General features: G+C 35.3%; 1 long non-coding RNA gene across 1 annotated transcript in view; it reads left to right on the top strand.

Moving 5' to 3' along the window:
• Nucleotides 1-23,897, top strand: part of LOC103884294 — a 38,396-nt gene extending 14,499 nt beyond the window's left edge. Inside the window, exons 2-3 of the long non-coding RNA XR_002521988.1 lie at nt 870-944; nt 23,585-23,897. This is a non-coding gene — a long non-coding RNA (uncharacterized LOC103884294). The remainder of the gene's footprint in view (nt 1-869; nt 945-23,584) is intronic.
• The last annotated feature ends 1,094 nt before the right edge of the window (nt 23,898-24,991 follow it).

Here is a 24,991-nt window from a genome sequence, read left to right as displayed (position 1 = left end):
GCCTACTATGTGCTAGTCGTGTATTAGGAATTATGAGTAATTGCTCACATTTAATAAAAACAGCTCTATACAAATTTATGGTGCTATCATAGCTTTAGAAGTCACAAGTTTAACAAGTGTCAAACCTGCAATATATTCTAAATTTAATGGACTCAGAAATCTTCTGTGTTATAACTCCAGTACCTATAGGGTATTAACTGGCACATCTAGAAAAGTAACTTACGTTGTTTTCATATTTAATAAGTACATATTTTTTAAAGTATATTAAGGCATATATTCTTCTATTTCTAGTGGGGCTCTGTTATTTAAGCCACTACTGATACAAAGTTGTTTTCAGGCAAAGTGTAATAACATATTTTCTGAATTTTTAATTTTTTATTATATTTTTAATTGAAAAATAATAATTGTATATATTTATGGTATACAATGACATTTTAGATACCTGTATGCATTGGGGAATGATTAATTTTATCTAACTAACATATCCATCATCATACTTATCATTTGTTTTTGGTGACAACATCTAAAATCTACTCTTTCAGCAATTTTGAAATATACATTATTAATAACTACAGTATTTGTTACAGCCTAATAATAAGAGATATTTAAATAGTGCTACAGTTTCTAAATAATTCAAATTTACAGAGAGTAACACAATCTCTATTACATTATTAGAATTTAGGGAGTAATATTATAATACCCGTTTTACAGATGTGAAAATTTGGAAATTTACTTACCCCAAACTGTAAAACTCATAAATGAAGAACTTAAATAAAAGACTTGTATTTCCCAAGTCTATCCTCTTTCCTCTCATCTATACTTCAGTGCTTTTATTGTTTTCTCTTTTCTCTTTCTAAATTTAATTTTAGGTAATCAGTGTGCTCATGAATGGATTCTGACTCTCCACGTTTTCATGCAAGGGTATTTGAACGTGTGTATGTGCAGTGAGTATTAAAAGCTAAGATACTTTTCTATGAAGTCTCCATCTTATTAGAATTTATTTCTCTTGATTTCTACACTTACAGGATCTAGGAAATATTGCTTTCTTTGCAAATTGTTCTTCTTACTTCTTCACACCAGAATTAATGTGCCATCATAACCTTTGAATGCTGAGAAACCTGTGCCATCCTGTCTCCTCTGCTAGCTATTAACTAGACAAATATTTTTTCTGGACATTTTTATTTTATCTTTGACCAATTTCCCTACATAATAAGCAAATTACTATGTAGGAAACTGCCAACATGGCTTAAAAGTTAACAAACATTCATTAGGTTTAAGGTCCTAAAAAAATTGAATAATATTGTACATTAAAAAAGTAATAAAATAATAAATAAATGTGCATCAAGAAATGATGTATATTAAATAACCAGTAGAATATTTTGGAAAGAAAAGTATATCAAAAAATCAAATGAATCTAGGAGCTAGTTTTTCGAAAAGATTAGCAAAATAGGTAGACTGCTAGTTAGACTAATAAAGAAAAGAGAGAAGAATCAAATAGACACAATAAAAAATGATAAAGGGTATATCACCACTGATCCCACAGAAATACAAATTACCATCAGAGAATACTGTAAACACCTCTATTCAAATAAACTGGAAAATCTAGAAGAAATTGACAAATTCCTGGACACATACATCCTCCCAAGACTAAACCAGGAATAAGTCGAATCCCTGAATAGACCAATAACAAGTTCCGAACATCTATATAAAAACCCTCAATAAAATACTATCAAACCGAATCCAACAGCACATCAAAAATCTTATCCACGACAATCAAGTCAGCTTCATCCCTGGGATACAAGACTGATTCAACATACACAAATAAATAAATGTAATCCATCACATAAACAGAACCAATGACAAAAACCACATGATTATCTCAATAGATGCAGAAAAGGCCTTTGAGAAAATTCAACATTCCATCATTCTAAAAACACTCAATAAACTAGGTATTGATGGAACATATCTCAAAATAATAAGAGCTGTTTATGACAAACCCATAGCTAATATCGTACTGAATGGGCAAAAACTGGAAGAATTCCCTTTGAAAACTGACACAAGACAAGGATGCCTTCACTTACCACTGCTATTCAACATAGCATTGGAAGTTCTGGCCAGGAAAATCAGGCAAGAGAGTGAAATAAAGGTTATTCAAATAGGAAGAGAGGAAGTCAAATTGTCTCTCTTTGCAGATGACATGATTATATATTTAGAAAACCCCATCATCTCAGCCCCAAAACTTCTCAAGCTGATGAGCAACTTTAACAATGTCTCTGGATAAAAAAAATAAATGTACAAAAATCACAAGCATTCTTATACACCGACAGTAGACAAGCAGAGGGCCAAATCATGAGTAAACTCCCATTTAAATTGCTACAAAAGAGAATAAAATACCTAGAAATACTTAGGGACCTGAAGGACCTCTTCAAGGAGAACTGCAAACTAGTGCTCAAGGGAATAAGAGAGGATACAAACAAATGGGAAAAAATCCCATGCTTATGGATAGGAAGAATCAGTATTGTGAAAATGGCCATACTGCCCAAAGTAATTTACAGATTCAATGCTATTCCCACCAAGCTACCATTGACTTTCTTTGAAGAATTAGGAAAAACACTTTTATATGGAACCAAAAAAGATCCCATATAGCTAAGACAATCCTAAGCAAACAGAGCAAAGCTGGAGGCATCAGTCTACCTGACTTCAAACTATTCTACAAGGCTACAGTAACCAAAACAGCATAGTACTGGTACCAAAACAGATATATAGACCAATGAAACAGAATAAAGACCTCAGAAATAACACCACACATTTACAACCATCTGATCCTCGACAAACCTCACAGAAACAAAACTGACTAGCCATATGCATAAAACAGAAACTGGACTCCTTTTTTACACCTTATACAAAAATTAACTCAAGATGGATTAAAGACTTAAACATAAACCCAAAACCATAAAAACTCTAGAAGAAAACCTAGGCAATACCATTTAGGACATAGGCATGGGCAAAGACTTCATGACTAAAACACCAAAAGCAATGGCAACAAAAGCGAAAATTGACAAATGGGATCTAATTAAACTAAAGAGGTTCTGCACAGCAAAAGAAACTAGCATCTGAGTGAACAGGCAATGGAGAAAATTTTTGAAATCTGCCAATCTGACAAAGGTCTAATATCCAGAATCTATAAGGAACTTAAAAAAAATTGCAAGAAAAAACAATCCCATCAAAAGTGAGTGGAGGATATGAACAGACACTTCTCAAAAGAAGACATTTGTGTGGCCAACAAACAGATGAAAAAAAAAAAAAGCTCATCATCACTGGTCATTAGAGAAATGCAAATCAAAACCGCACTGAGATACCATCTCATGCCAGTTAGAATGGCAGTCATTAAAAAGTCAGGAGACAATAGATGCTAGCAAGGCTGTGGAGAAATAGGAATGCTTTTACACTATAGGAGTATAAATTAGTTCAACCATTGTGGAAAACAGTGTGGTGATTCCTCAAGGATCTAGAATCAGAAACACCATTTGACTTAGTAATCTTATTACTGAGTATATACCCAAAGGATTAGAAATCATTCTACTATAAATATACATGCACACGTATGTTTATTGCAGCACTATTTACAACAGCAAAGACCTGGAACCAAGCCAAATGCCCATCAATGATAGACTGAATAAAGAAAATGTGTCAACCATAAAAAAGAATGAGTTCATATCCTTTGCAGGGACATGGATTAAGCTGTAAGCCATCATTCTCAGCAAGTTAACACAGAACGGAAAACCAAACACCGCATGTTCTCACTCATAAGTGGGAGCTGAACAGTTAGAACACATGGATATAGAGAGGGGAGTATCACACAGTGGGGCCTATCCAGAAGTGGGGGCAAGGGAAGGGAGAGCATTAAGACAAATACCAAATGCATGTGCAGCTTAAAACCTAGATGACGGGTTGATAGATGCAAGAAACCACCATAGCAAATGTATGCCTATCTAACAAACCCACATGTTCTATACATTATCCCAGAACTTAAAGTAAAATTTAAAAATTTTTAAAAAGAAAATATATACATGCATTGAAATATAAAGTATACACAACAGGTGGAATAATAGTAAACGTATGTATGGTTAGATTGGATTTCTAAATTGGAAAACAGCACTGAAGAATTTATCAATAAAATGTGTAGGGAAGACCACTTATTTGATAACACAATAGGGTGATGACATTCAATAATAACTTAATTGTATATTTTAAAATAACTTAAAGAATGTAAAATAACCTAAAAAATGTAATTAGATTGTAACTCAAGAGAAATATCTTTAGGGGAAGAATAAAAAATACAGGGAAATTTAAAAATTAAAAATATGAAGAATAAATTTACAAGCATAGATAACACTGAAGAAATTTTTAATAGTTTCCTAATAGAATGACAGGGATAACATTCAGGGAAATATAACTGAAACTATTGTTGAATTAAAGAAGTACATGAATTATCTTAGTGCACTGACTTTATACTGAGTATATAATGGGACAGAAACATGTTAAGGATAAAGAAAAATCTCTAAAACCCAACTAAAGAGAAAATATACATAAAAAGGAATAAAAATATTATTGAAAATAAAATTATTACAGTAAAATTACTATAAAACAAGTAACTTTTGACATAAAATTTCCTAGCCATTGAACATATGATTCAGACAAGACTATTACATGAAATTTTCAGATATACAAAGAATATATACTACCAATAGATTCTTACAAATTACCCAATAATGTATTTCAAATCAGAAAACCCAACAAAAATAACAAAATATGAACACCTCATCAATCTTGGGTTGTAAAAAAACAGAAATAAAAAAGACCAATTCAACAAATTATACACTATCAAATTATAATAGTCTGATATAGTTTAGCTGTGTCCCCACCCAAATCTCATTTTAAATTGTAATTCCCATAGTCCCCACATGTTTTGGGAGGGACTAGATGGATGGTAATTGATGGGGCAGATTCTCCCATGCTGTTTTCCTAGTAGTGATTTCTCATGAGATCTGATGGTTTTATAAGCATCTGGCATTTCACCTGCTGGCACTCATTCTTGTTCTGTCCTGTCACTCTGTGAAGAAGATGCCTGCTTCTCCTTTACCTTCCACCATGATTATAAGTTTCCTGAGACTTCCCCAGCAATGCAGAACTGTGAGTCAATTAACCCTCTTTTCTTTATAAATTTCCCAGCCTTGAGTATTTCTTTATCGGTAGCATGAAAACAAACTAATACAGTAAAAAGGTATCACAGAGAGTGAGGCGCTGCTGTTAGAATACTCAAGAATGTGGAAATGCCTTTAGAACCAGGTAACAGGCAGAGATTGGTACAACTGGAGGACTTAAAAGAAGCCAGGAAAAATCTGAGAAAGTTTGGAACTTCCTAGAGACATGTTGATTGGTTTTGACCAAAATGCTGATAGTGATATGGACTATGAAGTCCAGGCTGAGGTGGTCTCAGATGGAGATGAGCAACTTCCTGGAAACGTGAGTAAAGGTCACCCTTGCTATGCTTTAGCAAAGAGACTGGCAGCATTTTGCCCCTACCCTAGAGATCTATGGAACTTTGAAGCTGGAAGAGATAATTTAGGGTATCTGGTGGAAAAAAATTTCTAAGCAGCAAAACATTCAAAGAAAGCAGCACATAAAAGCTTGGAAATTTTTCAGCCTGCCTTCGATAGAAAACAAAAACACATTTTCTGGGGAAAATTTTAAGCTGGCTACAGATATTGGCATAAATAATGAGAAGCCAAATATTAATCACTAAGATAATGGGAAAATGTCTCCAGGGCATGACAGAGAACTCCCCAGCAGCCTTTCCCCTAGTAGGCCCAGAGGCCCAGGAGGGAAAAATGCTTTTTTGGGCCAGGCTCAGGGTCACCTTTCTCTGAGCAGCCTCAGGATGTGGTACCCCGTGTGTCAGCTGCTTCAGCTCCGGCCATGGCTAGAAGGGTCCAGGTACACTTTGGGCCATTAATTCAGAGAGTACAAGCCCCAATTTTTGGTGGCTTTCATATGGTGTTCAGCCTGTGGGTACACAGAAGTCAAGAATTGAGTTTTGGGGACCTTTGTCTAGATTTCAGAGGATGTATGGAAATGCTTGGGTGCCCAGGCAGAAGTTTGCTGCAGAGGTGGAGTCCTTATGGAGAACTTCATGGAAGTGCTCCCATTCCAAATGGGATAAATTGGCTGAAAGTGTGGCTACAGGCCCCATGAAAATTCAAAACCCAGAAGGGCAGTCATTAAATATTAGAGCTCCAAAATGATGTCCTTTTACTCCATGTCTCATATCCAGGGCATACTAACGGAAGGGGTGGACTCTCAAGGTCTTGGGAAGCTCTGCCTCTGTGGCTCTGTAGGGTGCAACCCCATGGCGGCATTCATAGCATTGAGAGTGTGTGGCTTTTCTGGATGCACAGTGCAAACTATTAGTTGATCTACCATTATGTGGTCTAAAGAACAGTTGCCCTATTCTCACAGCTTCACTAGGAAGTACCCCATTGGGCACTTCATGTGGGGGTTTCAACACCATATTCCCTCTCTGCACTGCCCTAGCAGAGGCTCTCCATGAGGATTCTACCCCTACAGCAGACTTCTACCTGGACATCCCTGCATTTCCATACATCATCTGAAATCTAGGCACGGGTTCCCAAACCTCAACTCTTGCCTTCTGCATCCTCACAGGACTGACACCATGTGGTAGCCACCAAGACTTGGGGCTTGCACCCTCTGAGACAATGGCCTGAGCTGTACCTTTGCTTGTTTTATCTATGGCTGGAGCTCGAATGGCTGGGATGCAGGGCACTATGTCTCCAGGCTTCACAGGGCAGCTGGGCCCTGGGCTTGACCCACCAAACCATTTTAATATGATAGACCCCTGGACCTGTGATGGGAGGGGCTTCCCCAAATGTCTCTGACATGCCCTGTAGACATTTTCCTCATTGTCTTGGCAATTAATATTTGGTTCATTTTTACTTATGCAAATTTCTGCAACCAGCCTGAATTTTTTCGCAGAAAATGAGGTTTTGTTTTCTAACACATGATCAGGCTGCAAATTTTCCAAACTTTTATGCTCTGTTTTCCTTTTTAAAAACATAAGTCCCAATTTCAGATCATCTCTTTCTGAATGCCAATGACTGTACACTGTTAGAAGAAACCAGACCAAATCTTGAATACTTTGCTGTTTAGAAATTTCTTCTACCAGATGCCCTAAATCATCTCTCTAAAGTTCAAAGTTCCATAGATCCCTAGAGCAGGGACACAATGTCACAGAAAGAGTGACCTTTATTCCAGTTCCCAACAAGTTCCTCATCTCGGTCTGAGACCACCTCAGCTTCTTATTGTCCATATCACTATCAGCATTTTGGTCAAAACCATTGAAAAAGTCCTCGAAAGTTCCAAACTTTCCCACATCTTCCTTTCTTCTTATGAGCCTTCCAAAGTATCTCAACTTCTGCCTACTATTCAGTTCCAAAGTCAGTTCCACATTTTCTGGTATCTTTATACCAGTATCCCACTTTCCTAGTATTAATTTTCTGTATTAGTTTATTCTCACACTGCTATACACAACTACCTGAGACTGGGTAGTTTATGAAGACAAGAGGTTTAGTTGGCTCACAGTTCCATAGGTTTAACAGGAATTATGACTGGGAGGGCTCAGGACACTTACAGTTATAGCAAGCAGGAAAAGGAAAGCAAGCATGTCTTACCATGGCGGAGCAAGGGAGAGAGTGAAAGTGAACAGGAAACTGCCACACACTTTTAAACCATCATCTTGGGAGAACTCACTCACTATCATGAGATGAGCTAGGGGAAAATTCACCCCGATTATCCAATCACCTCCCACCAGGTCCCTCCCCTGACACATGGAGATTGCAATTCAAAATGAAATTTTGATGGGGACACAGAGACAAATCATATCACCCTGTGACATGACATTGCCTATATAATAAATCTGTGCATCTACCCTTGACCTATAATAAAAGTTAAAAAACAACAACAAAGTGTTTGCATCTGTAATACATAAAGAATAATAATATTTTATCAGTTTCAAACATAAATAAAAGGCTTGAATAGAAGTTTTTACAAATGAGTATATAAGAAAACATATGGCCAATAAGTACATAATAGTGTTCAACATCATTTGCCTTCAGGAAATTCAAATTAAAGTCAGGATGGAATACCAATCTACACCTACTGAAATGAAAAAAAAAAAAGCAAAAGAAAATCAACAGTACAAATATTGGCATGGATATGGAAAAATTAAAACTTCTACAGATTTGTAGTAAGAAAATACATTGACACAACCATTTGAATGTCTGATTTTTTTAAATGTAAAATATACATGTAGAGAAGAAAATGTAGTATATTTTCCTCAACCATTCCAAGAGTCTTGGCTGGCATCTCTATAACAAAAGACAGATTAACAAAATGCAGATTAACAAGAGAAGAGAATGACAAATTAATGTAACAAACTTTTACATTACACATGAAAACCTTCAGAAAAAAAGACCCAATGACCCAGCGAAAACTATGTACTTTTATGCTAAGTCTGATGAAAGAAGTAGATAGTTATGTAGAAAAGTGGATGGACAAAAATGGTATGGTAAATGTTTATTATTATTATTATTATTATTATTATTATTTTGAGATAGAGTTTTACTCTTCTTGCCCAGGCTGGAGTTCTATGGTGTGGTCTCGGCTCACTGCAACCTCTTCCTCCTGGGTTCAAGTGATTATCCTGCCTCAGCCTCTCAAGTAGCTGAGATTACAGGCGCCCGCCACCAGGCCCAGCTAATTTTTGTTTTTTAGTAGAGATGGGGTTTCACTATGTTGGCCAGGCTGGTCTCGAACTCTTGACCTCAGGCAATCTACCCACCTCAGCCTCCCAAAGTGCTGGGATTACAGGCGTGAACCACCGTGTCCGACCTGGTAAATACTATTAATGGTAACAAACTGGGGGGAATACAGAAAAGCCTGTTTAGAGCTTTTCTGCATCTCTGTGTCTGTGACATCGCTTTCCTCTATGTATGGGGCACGACTGCTCTGGAATGAGGATCTTATAACCTATTTTTAATTGTGGTAGTGGAGAGAAATTTGTAAAGATCCTGCATTACACAGAATGGCAAAGGAGGGTCAGAGTGACTTTCTTGCTTCTGAAGAGTTCCAATTGCCACGATGCCATATTTTGTGTTATTGTGTTCTGAGCCATGACATACACTATCCTACAATCCAGTAATCATACTTTTAGATATTTATCTAAAATAAAAGAAAACATGTCTGCAAAAATCTCTGTACTCTATTATATAAATAATATAATGGTGACTTTTTTATAATACCCTCAGACTGGAAATTGCCCACCTGTTCATCAACAAGGAAATAGATGTACTATGGTGGATATGAATAAGAAATTAATTCTTGAAAAAAGAATACACAAGAATGTTAATGTATCTTAAAAACCTTATGACTAGTAAAAGAAGTAATTCTCAGAAAAGTAAATACTGTGTAATTCAATTTTTATAAAGTTCAAGAATAGGTAAAATTAAGCTAGCTATGTGGATAAAAATCAGATCGCTGGTTTCTTCAAGGAATTGATTAGGAAGGAGTTTTAGGAAATTGCAGCTTGATGTTAATGCTCTGTGCCTGAATAAAAGGATGGGGTTTACACGAATAAATACATTTTTTAAAAACTGAAGGAACTATACTCTTAATACTTCCACATTTCAAGTATATAAATAATATCCCAGAAACAGATAATAGTAGCTTTCTACATTTCAAAATATGTAAATAAATTCTATATAAACAGTAATAGAGAAAAAGAAAGGGAATGTTCTTCCTTCTTTGGAAGGAAGATAAACATTCCAATTAATTTATCAGAAAAAGATAATTTTAAGTAGTTTTGTGAAACATATATGTGTAATTATTAATAGTACTGTGGGATTTATTATTTCACAAGTCATGTCAGATCATAGCAATAAAATAATGGCAGTACAAAAGAGAAAATAAAAACTTTCAACCAATGGGAGGCAGGAAATTTGAGGGAATAAGAAAAAGAAAAAGTACAACCAAAGCCAAACAAAACAAAAACTACACACACACACACACACCCCCACCCCCACATACACACAAACCCACACAAACACACGATAAATTGACAGACCAAAAGACCAAGTATTGAGTAACTATATGAATGTAAGCAAATTAATATCTGACTGACATAACAGGAGAACAGATGAGTAATTGTCCTCTGGTCACAAAGCAATTGACAAGATTGAGCATTGAATCCCCAGTTTATTTTGTACAAAGCATACACACTTAAATACTAGAGAACATCTAGGATTTCAGGTGAGCTTGGAGGAGATATTTTATGATAATGATTGAGAAACAAAGAACTGAATTCATTTATAAACTAATTTTATAATGCATACATCAGTTTATAAAAGCCTGTTCTGAAGATTTGCTAGTCACACTGGCCTCCTTGCTGTTTTGGGGATATGTGAAGCACATCGTATTCCTGTATCATGCTGTGTTCTTCATTTCTCCCGCTGTGGTGAATGCCCTACTGCCAAATACCTGCGTGGCTCAACTCTTTCTCACTGTATTCACATAACCCCTCAAACGTTACCTTAGTAAAGAAGATTTGGTTCTACTCTATTAAATATAGTAGTCCCTCCCTTCTGCCCTGTCACTTTTTATTCCCTTATCTTACCCATCTGACATTGTATGTGTCTGTATTCATTAACTTGCTCATTGACCATACTCACTGAACAGAAAGTGCCTTCCATGAGAGTAAGATTTTCCCCTATAAAGTTACAGCAATGTTTTGCAAATAGTAGCTGGTCATTAAATATTTATGGAAGGAAATGTGAATGCATTGCATTCTTTCCTTCCCCCACAAAAGTACTTATTTATTATTTAATTGATAGTTCATTGAGATATTTTCGTAACTTATTATATTAGTCCATTTTCACACTGCTAATAAAGACAAACCTGAGACTGGTAAAAAAGAGGCTTAATGGACTTACAGTTCCACATGGCTGGGGAGGCCTCATAATCATGGTGGAAGACAAGGTGGAGCAAGTCACATCTTACATGGATAGCAGCAAGAGAGTTTGTGCAGGGAAACTCCCATTTTTAAAACTGTCAGATCTAGTGAGACGTATTCACTCTCATGAGAACAGCAGGGGAAAGACCCACCTCCTTGATTCAATTACCTCCCATTGGGTCCCTCTCACAACACATGGGAATTCAAGATGAGATTTGAGTGGGGACACAACCAAACCGTATCACTGGTGTTTTAATTCATTTAACAATCATTCAATAAGGAATTCCAGCATCTATGTCTATACATTTTTGCAGTTGTCTAGATAATGATTTTTCATCATGTTAATATCTATTACAGGTAGACAGTTTTGGCAGATTTATTTCTAGTGAACACATAATAATAAAGACACACTACCATTTGGGGGTACTTACTATGAAGCAGTCACTATACTAGGTACTTTAAAACATTATGAAAGATAATTCTTATAAAAATACATAGTTTTATTAGATCAATTTTACAGATGAAATAATCTGAGAGCTAAAGAGTTGAATCAGTTTGCTTCAGGATATGGAGCCTGATTTGCCTTGCTTAATAACAAAAATTGGGACAGAAAGAGGCTTGACTTGTAACATATTCCTGGTTCCACAGTGTAAATATCCACATCATGGCTGATTTCAAGCTACAAATGTGATCACTGAACACAGAAATAGAAACAGAAACTAACAATCAGCTTGTACGAGCCACTGTATATTACTAATATTTGGCAAAGACAGAGAACAAACCATGGCTGTTTGAATCCATGTTTTCAGCCACTACACTGGAGTTACCTAAGACGGTGACTAAGCACTGTTTAGATGTACTTTAAAATACATCTAAAGGTACAGATCTTTTTTTCAGTGATATTATTTCGCCTGAAAAATACTCAACGAAGAAGTAAATCTACTTTGTTGACTGTTGGAATAGTATGAGCCTCCATTTCCAGTCCCTGCTCAATTGACAAGAATACTATTCTTTTTCTCAGTATCTGTTTCTTTCGCACTATAACAAATTGGTTGGCTCTAGTTTTGTCTTTTATCAGGACTTGTTGTCTAGTATCTTCTTTCTCTCTAACCAATATGGATGATGAATCACATCTGTTCCCCACGTAATGACTTCAAAGGAAGAGTTTACAGCTCTACCTGTGAGTTTCTGTGATGTCTGGTTATTTTCACGTTGCTGTATAATAGGTGTCCAAAGACCAGGAAAGAAGAGGAAGTCTATTTCTAAAACTATTATGGCATAATCAACAATGAGAAAAATACTGGGGTTTTATTCTGCCTTATGATGAAAATGAGAAGTTATGGGTAGGGAAATTTTAATAACCAAATAAAACTTACAAGATAACGTATCAACTAGTCTATGTACACAAAAGGGAAGACTGTATTAAGAATAAGATTCCCTGGTTAATGAGATTGTTTTAATAAGAAGGTGTAAGAGTCACAAGTTAAATAACAAACTCATTTGCACAAGTATCTGTTCTTGGAAGTTACATATATTTCTTTGCCTATCAGAGTACTTGCCCATACACAATGTGAGTGCCTGATCATATAAAACTGTGGCCTTATTATATAGGGTTTCTTCAATGTGAAATATGTCTAATACATTAGCCAATAGTTGCATACAAATTAAGATAACAATGTCAACATTTTCTAATTTCAAATATGAAAATAACTCTGTTTGAAAATACAAAAGAGTACTTCCTCACTTGTGTTTTTTGTCTTTTGGAATCATACAATTTTAAAATCTCAAATATTTAAACTACCATAACAAAATATCTATATAAAGCCTGTTATCATGTTAAAAGTAGCCATATCCTGCCATATTCTAGCTTACTTTACTTCTTTATTATGATTATTTAAAGATAATAGAAAGAGAAATGAAGGGGAGATTAGGTTTGTAACACCTTTGAAAATATTTGAATAGCAATGCATCTTAAATATTTAATATATATGAATTACCACTGTATGTTCTAAAATAATGTAATTGCACATAAACTCCTTGTCTTCCTTATTTTAAATGCATTCAGGGAAAAGTTATTCAAATAAAAAATGATATTCCCAGGATGAAAATCATAGAATTATAAGGTTCTTATGCATCTACTTACTATGCAGACTTAATAAGTAACAGGATTTTATGAGACTGAAATATTATTGTTATTCATTTCAACCATTTGGGCTTAAAATACTGTCAATTTAAAAAAGCACAGCGCTGAGTTTGCAGCAGCTTCTGAAGTAGCTTACTCTTTTGTTAAAGTATGTTTGGGTTTTCTTACCTCAAGAAGCAATTGTAGGCTGGGCACGGTGACTCACGCCTGTAATCCCAGCACTTTGGGAGGCTGAGGCAGGAGGATCACCAGGTCAGGAGATCAAGACCATCCTGGCTAACATGGTGAAACCCCGTCTCTAAAAATACAAAAAATTAGCCGGGTGTGGTGGTGGGCGCCTGTAGTCCCGGCTACTCGGGAGGCTGAAGCAGGAGAATGGCGTGAATCCGGGAGGCGGAGCTTGCAGTGAGCCGAGATCACGCCACTGCACTCCAGCCTGGGTGGTAGAGTGAGACTCCATCTCAAAAAAAAAAAGAAAAGAAAAAGAAAAAGAAAAAAAGAAATTGTATTCTGAAATAAATATTTCAGTTTTCTTAGCAAGTGTAGAATTAAATGAACATTTATTAATATAGAGTACATTAGGTATACATTTATATATTGCCTCAGAAGCAATAAATGCAACCTGGTTTCTGCTTCATTACATTTAAGATATGACAACTGGAAAGATACCCTCATTAAACCAAATACTTTTATTCCAGTGATGGATTAGTTAATATTTAAAAAATTAGTTGAGATTTAGGACTTATCTGTCTTCTGATATAGATAATGCCAGTCAGGGCAATGTCATTTTGAACAATGTTACGATTCACTCTGACGTTATACTCATCATCTGAGACATAGGCTGAATCACATCTCTGCTAGAAGCATTTATCTTTTTAAATTCATGGGATACAAAGTCTGGAATAAATGTTAGAACTCATCGTGTCATACCTCTAGACTAAAATTTCTCAAATGCTTTTGCATCAACTTTGCATCAGTAGCACATAGCAAAACCATCCATAAAATTATATACTTAAAAGAGTGAAGCCCAGAAATCTGAATTTAAACTGACACTACAAGTGATACTTTGCATTATAAAATGGTCAAACAACCACTCCAGCATGGCTTGATATGCTTCTTTGACAACTTTTCTAGTTGTTGAATATCTTTGGAGGAAAAAAACATGCTATGACACTACACTCAAACACTACTCATAATCTAGGCAAGTCTATTAAAAATGTAAATATACCTTATACTTTGTCGCCATTTTTCACTTCCAAAAGTCTATTTCATCATTCTAAAATGACACTGAAATATTCCAATATTTTCAACATATTTTAACAAATTATGTAATGCAAATAGGCCTTTGCATTATTGACTAAATGCAACACTCACTTATGTCAAAAATTCTCAACAAACTAGAAAGAGAAAGGAGCTTCCCAACTTGATAAAACACATATACAAATAACCTCTATTAAACAATGTATTTAGTAGTGAGAAACTAGATGATCTTATTTTAAAATTGGAGATAGGTAATGATATCATTCCTCATCAATTATATGAAGAATCATACTGGAATTCCTAGCTAATGCAATAAGCATGAAAATAAATAAAATGTATACATTTTCAGAGGAAGAAATCAAACCATTTGGTTTACAGATGACATAAATGTCTATGTAGAAAAACTCAAGAGTCTTCAAAATTAAATAAATAAAATCTTCTTAAATAAACTAATATAGGAAAGACACAGGATACATAGCTAATATACAAAAGCTAATTGATTTCATATATACAAGTGATAAACTGGTATTTGAATTCTTTAAAAATATACTATTTACAATACTCCTATCCCAAAACCAAAAATGAAACACTTAGGTATAAATCTAATGAGATATCTATAACATCTACGTGCATATTCCTACAAAACTCTGATGAAAGAGATTGAAAATATTAAATGAAGGAAGAGATATTTCATGTTCATGTATTAGAAGACTCAATATTGCTAAGATAATAGTTCTTCCAAGTTGATGTATAGATTTGATGCAATTTCAGTCAAAATCACATCAAGCTATTCTATAGAAACTTACAAACTTATTATAAAGTTTATGTGCAAAGACAAAAGACCTAGTATAACCAAAACAATGAGGAAGAAGAGGAACTGTATTAGTCTGTTCTTATGCTGCTATGAAGAAATATCCAAGACTGGGTAATTTATAAAGCAAAGAGGCTTAATTGACTCACAGTTCTGTTTGACTGGGAAGGTCACAGGAAACTTATAATCATGGTGGAAGGGGAAGGAACATGTCCTCCTTCACATGACAGCAGAAGAGAGAAGTGCCAAGCAAAAGGGAAAAAGGCCTTTATAAAACCATCAGATCTTGTGAGAACTCACTGACTATCATGAGAACAGCAACACGAAGATAACTGTCCATATGATTCAATTACCCCCCAGCACATCCCTCCCATGACATGTGGGGATTATGGAAACTACAATTCAAGACCATATTTGGATGGAGACACAGCCAGATCATATCAAGAACTAGGATGGATGATTCAAATAACGTGATTGCAAGACTTATAAAGATACAATAGTCAAGACAATGACAATTTGATAGGAAAGGAATAATGTTCGACAAATGATGCTGAAACAAGTGAGTGTCCATATTAAAAAGAAAGAACCCACATACAGACCTTATACCTTTAAGAGAAATAAATCACATTCAATCATAGATGTAAATGTGAAACAAAAATATATAAACCTTTCAGAAGAAAACATAGAAAGTCTAGATGACCTTTGGTTTGGTAATGAGATTTGAGATACAACACAAAAGCATGATCAATGAAAGAAATGATAGTAGTTGACCTTTACTAAAATTAAAATCTTTTTCTCTGACTAGTACACAGTAAGAGAGTGCAAAGACAAGGCACAGACGTGCGAATACATATGTTAAACAAGTGCTATCCAACATATATAAATAACTATTATAACCCAACAAAAGTAAACATATGAACTAATTTGAAAATGGTTCAAAGAATTGATGCTCACTAGAAAAGATATCAATATGGCAAATACACATATAAAAAGATACTTGACATCATATGTCATGAGGAAATTGCAAATTAAAAAAATACCTGATATCCCTACACACCTATTAGGACAACTATAATCCAAAGACACTGGAAATAGCAATTGATGAGCAAAGATTCACAGCACCAGGGACTACCATTCATTGCTAGCAGGAATACAAAATGCTATGGCCATTTTGGAAGCGGTTTAGCAGTTAATTATAAAGTTAAACACAGCCTTATCATATGATGTAGGAAATAGATTCCGGCATACTTACAAATCTGAGTTGAACACATATGTTAACATGAAAAACTTTATAAGAATGTTTATAATACCTTTATTTATAATTACTAAAAGCTGTTCTTCAACAGATGACTAAACAGTGATATATCTATGCAATGGAATATTATTCATAGATTAAAAGAAATGAGCCATCAAGACAAAAAGATGTGAAGGAATATAAAACGCATATTGATAAGTTTAAAAAAAATAGTCTGAAAAGGCTGTATCGTATAATTTCAAACATATGACATTCTGGAAAAAAACAAAATTATGGAAAGTGGTACAAACAGCAGTGGTTACTAGTGGGTCAGGCAAGGAGAGTAAGATTGAAGAGGGGAAGCACAGAACTACACAGCTTAGTCTACATTCGTATATTTTCTTGTTCTGACAGATGAGAGAGCCTAGAAGCAATAACAGTCCAATAGCAACTAGCACACGTAGTTCATCGATCTATGTTTCTAACACTGTTGTTCACTGAAAGGACTCAGGTAAACTTGAAAACACCACTGATTGTTCACTGAAAAGACTCAGGTAAAGTTGAAAACATCACTGATTGTAAGACTGGGGTGATAGGAAATATACAAGATGATTCTGAAACTTCTTGTAGTACAAGAAAATAAAGAAGTTCTCCAAAACCACCTAACCAATAAACAGACGGGCAAACAAACCTACACACATTGATGAGGGTTTGTCGAAGGGACACAGGAGTCAACTGGAGGATGTTTCAATGGTCATAGCTAGAAAAATTTGAGCCATACAATAAACAAAGTACCATTGGATTCTAACTCAAAGTATAAAATACATGCCCATGAATTATGCCGATGTGAATAAATAATAAATGGGAGAGAAGAGACAAATCTGTGCAGAATTAGTTCAATAATTTATGTAGATATATCTCCCTCAGGAGATGGAGAATAAGTCCTCACACTTTAAGTATGTGCTGTACAAAGTGTCTTCCTCGCAAAGCATACACTATGGAATGGCATTGGGGTAGGGGAGGAGTAACTTTCAATAAAGAAAGCTGATAAACATTACCTCACCCAGATGGCCCAGGTTAGGTTGATAATATATATTCTTACTGTGATGTGATGAAAATGGAACATTATTTCTATGACTGTCCTCCTCCAAACCTGTAACTCAATCTAATCATGAGAAAACATCATACGAATCCAGAAATATTCCACAAAGTAGCTTGAGCAGTACTTCTGAAAACTGTTATGTCATCCAAAGCAAGAAAGGGTTGTGAAACTCTTCCAGTGCAGAGGTGCATAAAACAATATGACAGCTTAAAGTACTGTGGTGCTCTAAATGAAATCCTGGAACAGAGACAAACATGATACAGTAATAAAGAACATTGCTGGGAGCAATGGCTCGCTCCTGTAATGGCAGCACTTTGGGAGGCTGAGGCAGGTGGATCACCTGAAGCCAGGAACTTGAGGCCAGTCTGGCCAACATGGTGAAACCTCATCTCTATTAAAAATACAAAATTAGCTGGGAGTGGTGTCGGGTGCCTGTAATCCCAGCTACTTGGGAGGCTGAGGCAGTAGCTGGGATTGAACCCTGGAGGTGGAGGTTGCATTGCGTTGAGATCCTGCCATTGCACTCCAACCTGGGCAAGGAAAGTGAAACTCCGCCTCAAAAATAAATAAATAAATAAATAAATAAATAACATTGATTCATTAATTTTAATAACTGTAACACACTAACATAAGATGTTAACTATGCGGACTGAGCAAGCGATTTATGGAAAATTAGTACTATCTTCTCAATTTTTCAGTAAATCAAAAAGTATTCTAAAAATAAATATTTATTCTTAAAAACAACATTTACAAGGAAAATCCAACTAAATAAAGAAGAAAAAGCACAAAGTGCATGCTTCTTAGGAGCAGGATTCAAGTATTCAGAATTGTATGCTTTCCTTTTGTAATTTTAGTGTTTTTCAACTTGAATTCCTTCCTTCCTTCCTTCCTTCCTTCCTTCCTTCCCTCCTTCCTTCCTTCCTTCCTTCCTTCCTTCCTTCCTTCCTTCCCTCCCTCCCTCCCTCCCTCCCTCCCTCCCTCCTTCCTTCCTTCCTTCCTTCCTTCCTTCCTTCCTTCCTTCCTTCCTTCCTTCCTTCCTTCCTTCCATTTTCTTTTTTCCTTTGAGACAGGGTCTCATCGCGTCACCCAGGTGAGAGTGCAGTGGAGCCCTCATAACTCAGAGCAGCCTTCACCTCCTGGGCTCAAGCAAACTTCCTGCCTCAGCCTCCCAAGTAGCTAGAATTACAAGTGTGTGCCACCACACCTGGCTAATTTCTGTATTTTTTGTAGAGGCAAGCATTTGTCATGTTGCCCAGGCTCGTCTCGAACTCCTAGACTCAAGCAATCCACCTGCCTTTGCCTCCCAAAGGGCTAAAATTACCAGTGTGAGACATAGCTCTCAGTCCTCAACTTGAATTTATTTTTTATAAAAGGAGGAGAGAGACTAAAATGGGAAGCAAGAAGGAAGGAAGGGAAAAAGAAGGAGAGAGGTAGAAACAGGGGAAGAGAAAGTTAGAGCAAAGGAGTAGAGGGAAGACACAGAAGGGAGGAAAGAAACTATTGACTTGCCCCAAATTACCCATGTAATAATAGGTAAAACCAGAACTTAATTCTTAATTCTTTCAAATGCCAAAGCCCTCACATTATTAACCTTTTCCCCCCTTTTTCTGTACAGAGAGGATAAAATGACTACAGAGTCAGCAATGTGTCCATTGCTTAACAGGAACTAAAAGGGGAGAAATTTCATTTCTCACCCCTTTGGCAAATTCATAGAAAATGTGCTTACTGTCATGTTACTGAACTAAATAACCAATTATAGTCTAAAAGATAAATGTGGGTTTTGCTTAAGATGTTGCAAACAGTTAAGTCAATTCTATCTGCTTTTTGTTGTAAATATTCTGCAGAGCCAAATTTTAAAACTTCTTTTGTCATATGTTCTTTGCATCATCATTGCACTTTGGTTTGCAATAGCAGATTCTGGGGTGTAACGTTAGTTAAGTTGATGAAAAGGAAGTGATCAAGTGTCTCTACAAAGTAATCCTTCTTTGAGGAGTTTACAGAGAAAATAACCTCTATTTAAGTGGAGTGAGAAGGTTCTTACTGCAATATTTTAAAGCTGTTTCTCACATATTATATTCACTTTTTAATCAGGGGAGATGATGTATAATTCTAAAAAATATTTTAGGCCAAGATATAATGATATTCTTCTTCAATACCCTATATTACCCATGTAGTTAAAAAGAAGAGAATGTGCTTGGTTTTCCTTTTTGCCTCCTTTATTTTACAAGCCCCAGAGGTGCAACTCATTTCTGTGTAATTATTATATTTTTATATATATATATATTTTTAATTATACTTTGAGTTCTAGGGTACATGTGCATAACGTGCAGGTTTGTTACATATGTATACTTATTGCCATGTTAGTGTGCTGCAGCCATCAGCTCGTCAGCACCCATCAACTCGTAATTTTGTCCGGGTATAACTCCCATTGTCCTCCCTCCCCCTCCCCATGATAGGTACAGTGTGTGATGTTCCCCTTCCCGAGGTCCAAGTAGAATACTCATTGTTCCAGTTCCACCTATGGTGAGAACATGCGGTGTTTGGTTTCCCAATTGCAGGTAGTTTGCTAAGAATGATGGTTTCCAGCTGCATCCATGTCCCTACAAGGACACAAACTCATCGCTTTGCTTTTGTGGCTGCATAGTATTCCATGGTGTATATGTGCCACATTTTCTTAATCAGTCTGTCACTGATGGACATTTGGGTTGATTACTGAAGTCTTTGCTTTGTGTGAATAGTGCGTAAACATCACGTGTGCATGTGTCTTTATAGCAGCATGATTTATAATCCTTTGGGTATATACCCAGTAATGGGATAGCTGGGTAATATGGTACATCTAGTTCTAGATCCTTGAGGAATTGCCATACTGTTTTCCATAATGGTTGAACTAGTTTACAATCCCACCAACAGTGTAAAAGCGTTCCTATTTCTCCACATCCTCTCCAGCACCTGTTGTTTCCTGACTTTCTAATGATTGCCATTCTAACTGGTGTGAGATGGTATCTCATTGTGGTTTTGATTTGCATTTCTCTGATGGCCAGTGATGCTGAGCATTTTAAGACTAAGTTAGAGAACTCCCTTTTTCTTTATTCTTTCGTCCTGTTGTGTTTTCGGTTGAGAAGAAACTAAGCCTTTTTAATCAGTTGTGAGTGTCAAGACTAGAAAGAGTTCTAAAGATGTGAAGCAAACCCCCGGAGTTAGTTGGGCTGTGGTGATTTTTCTAGAGCCCAGAGTGAATTTTCATGGGGCCAGGCAACTGTCCTCTGCAGTTGTTAAGAAGGGACAAGAAAACACCAATTTGCAAAATTTTGCATATTTTATTTATGCAGGCGAATATTCTAATACGGATATAATATTATGAAAAGTAAAATAATGATCACTACAGAAAGACTTTCTTCTTTTAAAGTAATTATTATCTGCACCCGGCATAGTGGCTCACGACTAATCCTAGCACTTTGGGAGGCCGAGGCAGGCAGATCACCTGAGGGCCAAGAGGTCAAGGCCAGTCTGGCCAACGTGGCAAAATCTCGTCTCTACTAAAAATACAAAAATTAACTGCGCATGGTGGCAGGTGCCTGTAATCCCAGCTACTCGGGAGGCAGAGGCAGGAGAATCGCTTGAACCCTGGAGGTGGAGATTGCAGTAAGCCAAGATAGCACCACTGCACTCTAGCCTAGGCAACAAAGCAAGACTCTGTCTCAGGAAATAATAATAATAAAATAAAAAATAATTATATGACTTTATTGGTACTACTGAGGCAAAATGACATAAAAACCACTTCCAGTTTTCCAGATCCCATTTCAAATATTAAAATAACACCAAGATTATAGCATACAGACAGTCATAATTGGGCATGTGTGCTTTTTTAAATAACTTAATTGACAGACATAAATATATATAATTATTTTATCTCATTTAAATTAAATTAATTTTCATGTGAACTGGAGAAATTTTATAGGTTATAGTAATCTACATCATATTTTATCAAATTGCATCACATTATTTCACAATTTTACAATATTAAGAAAAGCACCAGAATAAGAGGTAGCTCTCTGGTAGCTTCTCTGAACATTAGCCAAATCACTTGAAAAGACTGCATGATCTTTCAAAGTTTTAATGTCCTCAAATTTAAAGTGAGAATAATATTTGCTCATTTCATATTCCAGGGTCTTTAATCAATGACAAATAACATGAGAATTTTTTAAAATGTAAGATACTATTTTTTAAGAAAGAATTGTAATTAAACATTTGACATATAGGCCATCACTCTTTCACAAAACACTAAACCTTCATAAGCAATTAATTGAATTTACTCATTTAAAATTTTATAAAAGTTTTACATACAAATAAATTAATCTTTTACATGTGAAAATATTGAAAGGCTTCAAGATTAAAGGAAAAAAGATTTTCTTTTTCTTTTCTTTTTTTTTTGGAGGTGGAGTCTCGCTCTCTCTCCCAGGCTGGAGTGCCTCAGCCTCCCGAGTAGCTGAATAAACGACTCTCTAAATTTATAAGAAAAACAATATTTTGACTCAGTATACTGTCTTGTAAATAGATAAAGATTAATAGTTATTATTTAGGAAAGATACAACTGGAAACCCTTCTAATAAGTAAATAAGAACAACATATTATTAACAGTCATCAGTTATGAACATCATTTTAATACCCTTGAAGATACTAAAAAACAATTTGTATATATCAATATTTTGAATAGTAATTTTGATACTTTTGTTTAAGTTATATTTTTTCTTAACATTTTTGCGTAGACTATTTAAAAATTTAAACAATTTTAACCTTAATTATCATGTGATAATATATTACATGTATCTCAGTGTAAAGAATATTAATTACATAGGCTCTAATTCATATTTCTAATACATTGAGGGTATTGCTAAAATAACAATCTTATAGTAATTCTGCAGAAAAATGCTCAGGTATTAACTTCTTCCTCTATAACTAGGATGTTTTCACTTGAAATGTTACTGCTGAACTTGATTCATTTCAGATTATACAATTCTAAATGTATAGATATTTAAATGAGAGCTTATCAGAAGTTTACTCATGAAACTATTTACAAATAGACAAGGGAGTTTCATAAATAATATCTGGGATGATAATTTATAATATTTTGCAAAGCAAATTGTTTCAATTGACACAAAAGTAATTTGGAAGCAATCGAATATATACCATAATTGATATGCTAATTATAAGTTGTTATTTATTAAAATAAATTTCCTAAAGGTGGACTTTTGCTCAAGAATGTTCAATTTTGAAGTTAGTCTACAAATCAGACCAACCCTACTCCAAATGATCAAATTCAGTAAGATTAAACAATGTATCTTCTATGTTGTATTCAAATTATCAAAATCTTAAGTATATCTCTTGCCTCTCATTTTTATTTTTATAATTTGCCATGTGTAAAAATAAGAGGTAATACGTGTAACGTGGTAGTAACATATAATCCTATACACACTTTAGTTCATTGCCAGAACGTGGCAGATAAATTCTTTCCTAAGAGTCCTAGATTCAACTAGTAACTTTCTTAAACACAATGAAATTTTTATCATCCTTACTTTATAACTAAAACCAATATTTTTCACTTATGTTCTCTCATCAGTCTTAACCAAACCACTGGTCACGGGAAAACTGGCTTCTAGTTTTAGAGTTATGCAATGAGTTAGATGAGTGCCGTGGTTTTTCTAATGGATCCCTAAATGGAAGCCACGTTTTAATGTATTCAGCCCATCCCAAGTCATATCCTTAGTTTGAGAGTTTAGAAATTTTATTGTATACTTAGAGGCTATAACGCTTAAAATAACTGACTTCTACTGAAACATGTAGAAGACTACATATACAATCAGAGATCTGTGTATTCTTTTCAATGAAGACTGTAATATCTAGATCAGATATTTATTTGGGTCTCTAGAGATCATCATTTTTTTTTTCTCTAGGCAAACCATTGGAAAGCCAGATAATAGATGACTGCCTGAAGAGCATAACAAAAGAAAGGCGTATTATGTGGAGTATTCAAATCTCTCTCACAACATCAGACTTACATATCCTAATGTTATCGCCTTCGGTATAGGGATCTAGATGTCAGGAAGATGGTTGAGTTTCCCCGGATGACATTTTCAGTTCTTAACAACATGGGTAACATTGGCCTTTGTAACTATTTTTTCTTCTCTTCCATTCATTCTTGACTCACCAACTAAGCTTCTAATTAACCTTTTGGTTAACTGAAATAAAATAAAATAGCTGCTCTTAGTTAACGTTTATTTTAAGTGCTTACAATGTGCTAGAAAGCATTCTCATCATGTTATATTAATTATCTCACTTAATCCTCTCACCAATCCTGCTAAAAACCAACAGTTTACATTTCAGGAAACTAAACTGTAGACTGCTAAATTAACAAGACTGATTGGAGGTAATTGTTAAGCCACAGATGTAGTACTCAAACTCGAGTGTGTTTAAATGTAAACAGTAAATCTTCAATCTCGGTGCCTTTCATTTCTCCTCATGATAGGGCAATCTTGCTCTTATTTTTATCTGCATTTTGGGGAGTGTCAAACACCTGTAGATTGCTTAATAGTACCACCAACACTCTTACTACAGATGACAACACTGAGTTTCAAAATAACGTGTTCAAGTTTCTCAGCTATAAGGACTAGTAAGGGACCTGAACCTGAATCTTCTTTTAAAACAGACACTTGCTGCAGAGGTGGCCTCCTCATGGTAAGCTCGGTTCTTGCATATGTGAACAAAATTCAATAACTGACTGGGCAAAAGTTCTCTTTAGAGTAATTATTTCCTTGGGGAGCACTGCTGGTTAAGCCCACAGTATAAAATCCAAAGGGTTTCATCATTATCAAGAGCAGGTCAGTTCAGTATGGTATGTGCACTTTTCTTTAATTCATTTTTACCATCCCTGCAGTAAACATGGTCATAAATAAGCCTATCAAAACTCTCATTTAATGTTCAGAATATTCTCTTCATTGCCACGCAAACACTTATCTCTGCAGCCCTCTCAGTTATTACAGGGACAGCTAGAGATTTCCATTTTGGGAAAATTAACCTTTTATTGCCCACCACAGTTCTTCAAAGCCACTTGCTATTGTTTCCATCTAAATTACCCAGGAGTGACAAATTGCAGCCACTGCATAAGAAAAGATTCTCTGGGAGGTCAAGGGCTTTCTTTCTCGGTTGCAACAACAACAACAAAAAGATATTGTCAAATAACACTAAATTTACCTTGAAAAACATTTCAAGGAATCATGTAGTGGATTATAACAGAAAATGATCAATGTAATTTTTTTGCAATAAAGATGAATGAAAATTATATGCACATATGGTATGTGTAT

This window comes from Papio anubis, chromosome 3 (genome assembly GCF_008728515.1).
Source record: "Papio anubis isolate 15944 chromosome 3, Panubis1.0, whole genome shotgun sequence".
Classification (NCBI taxonomy): Eukaryota; Metazoa; Chordata; class Mammalia; order Primates; family Cercopithecidae; genus Papio; species Papio anubis.
The sequence above is the reverse complement of the archived record's forward strand: the minus strand, read 5'-3'. Positions and strand labels throughout refer to the sequence as shown.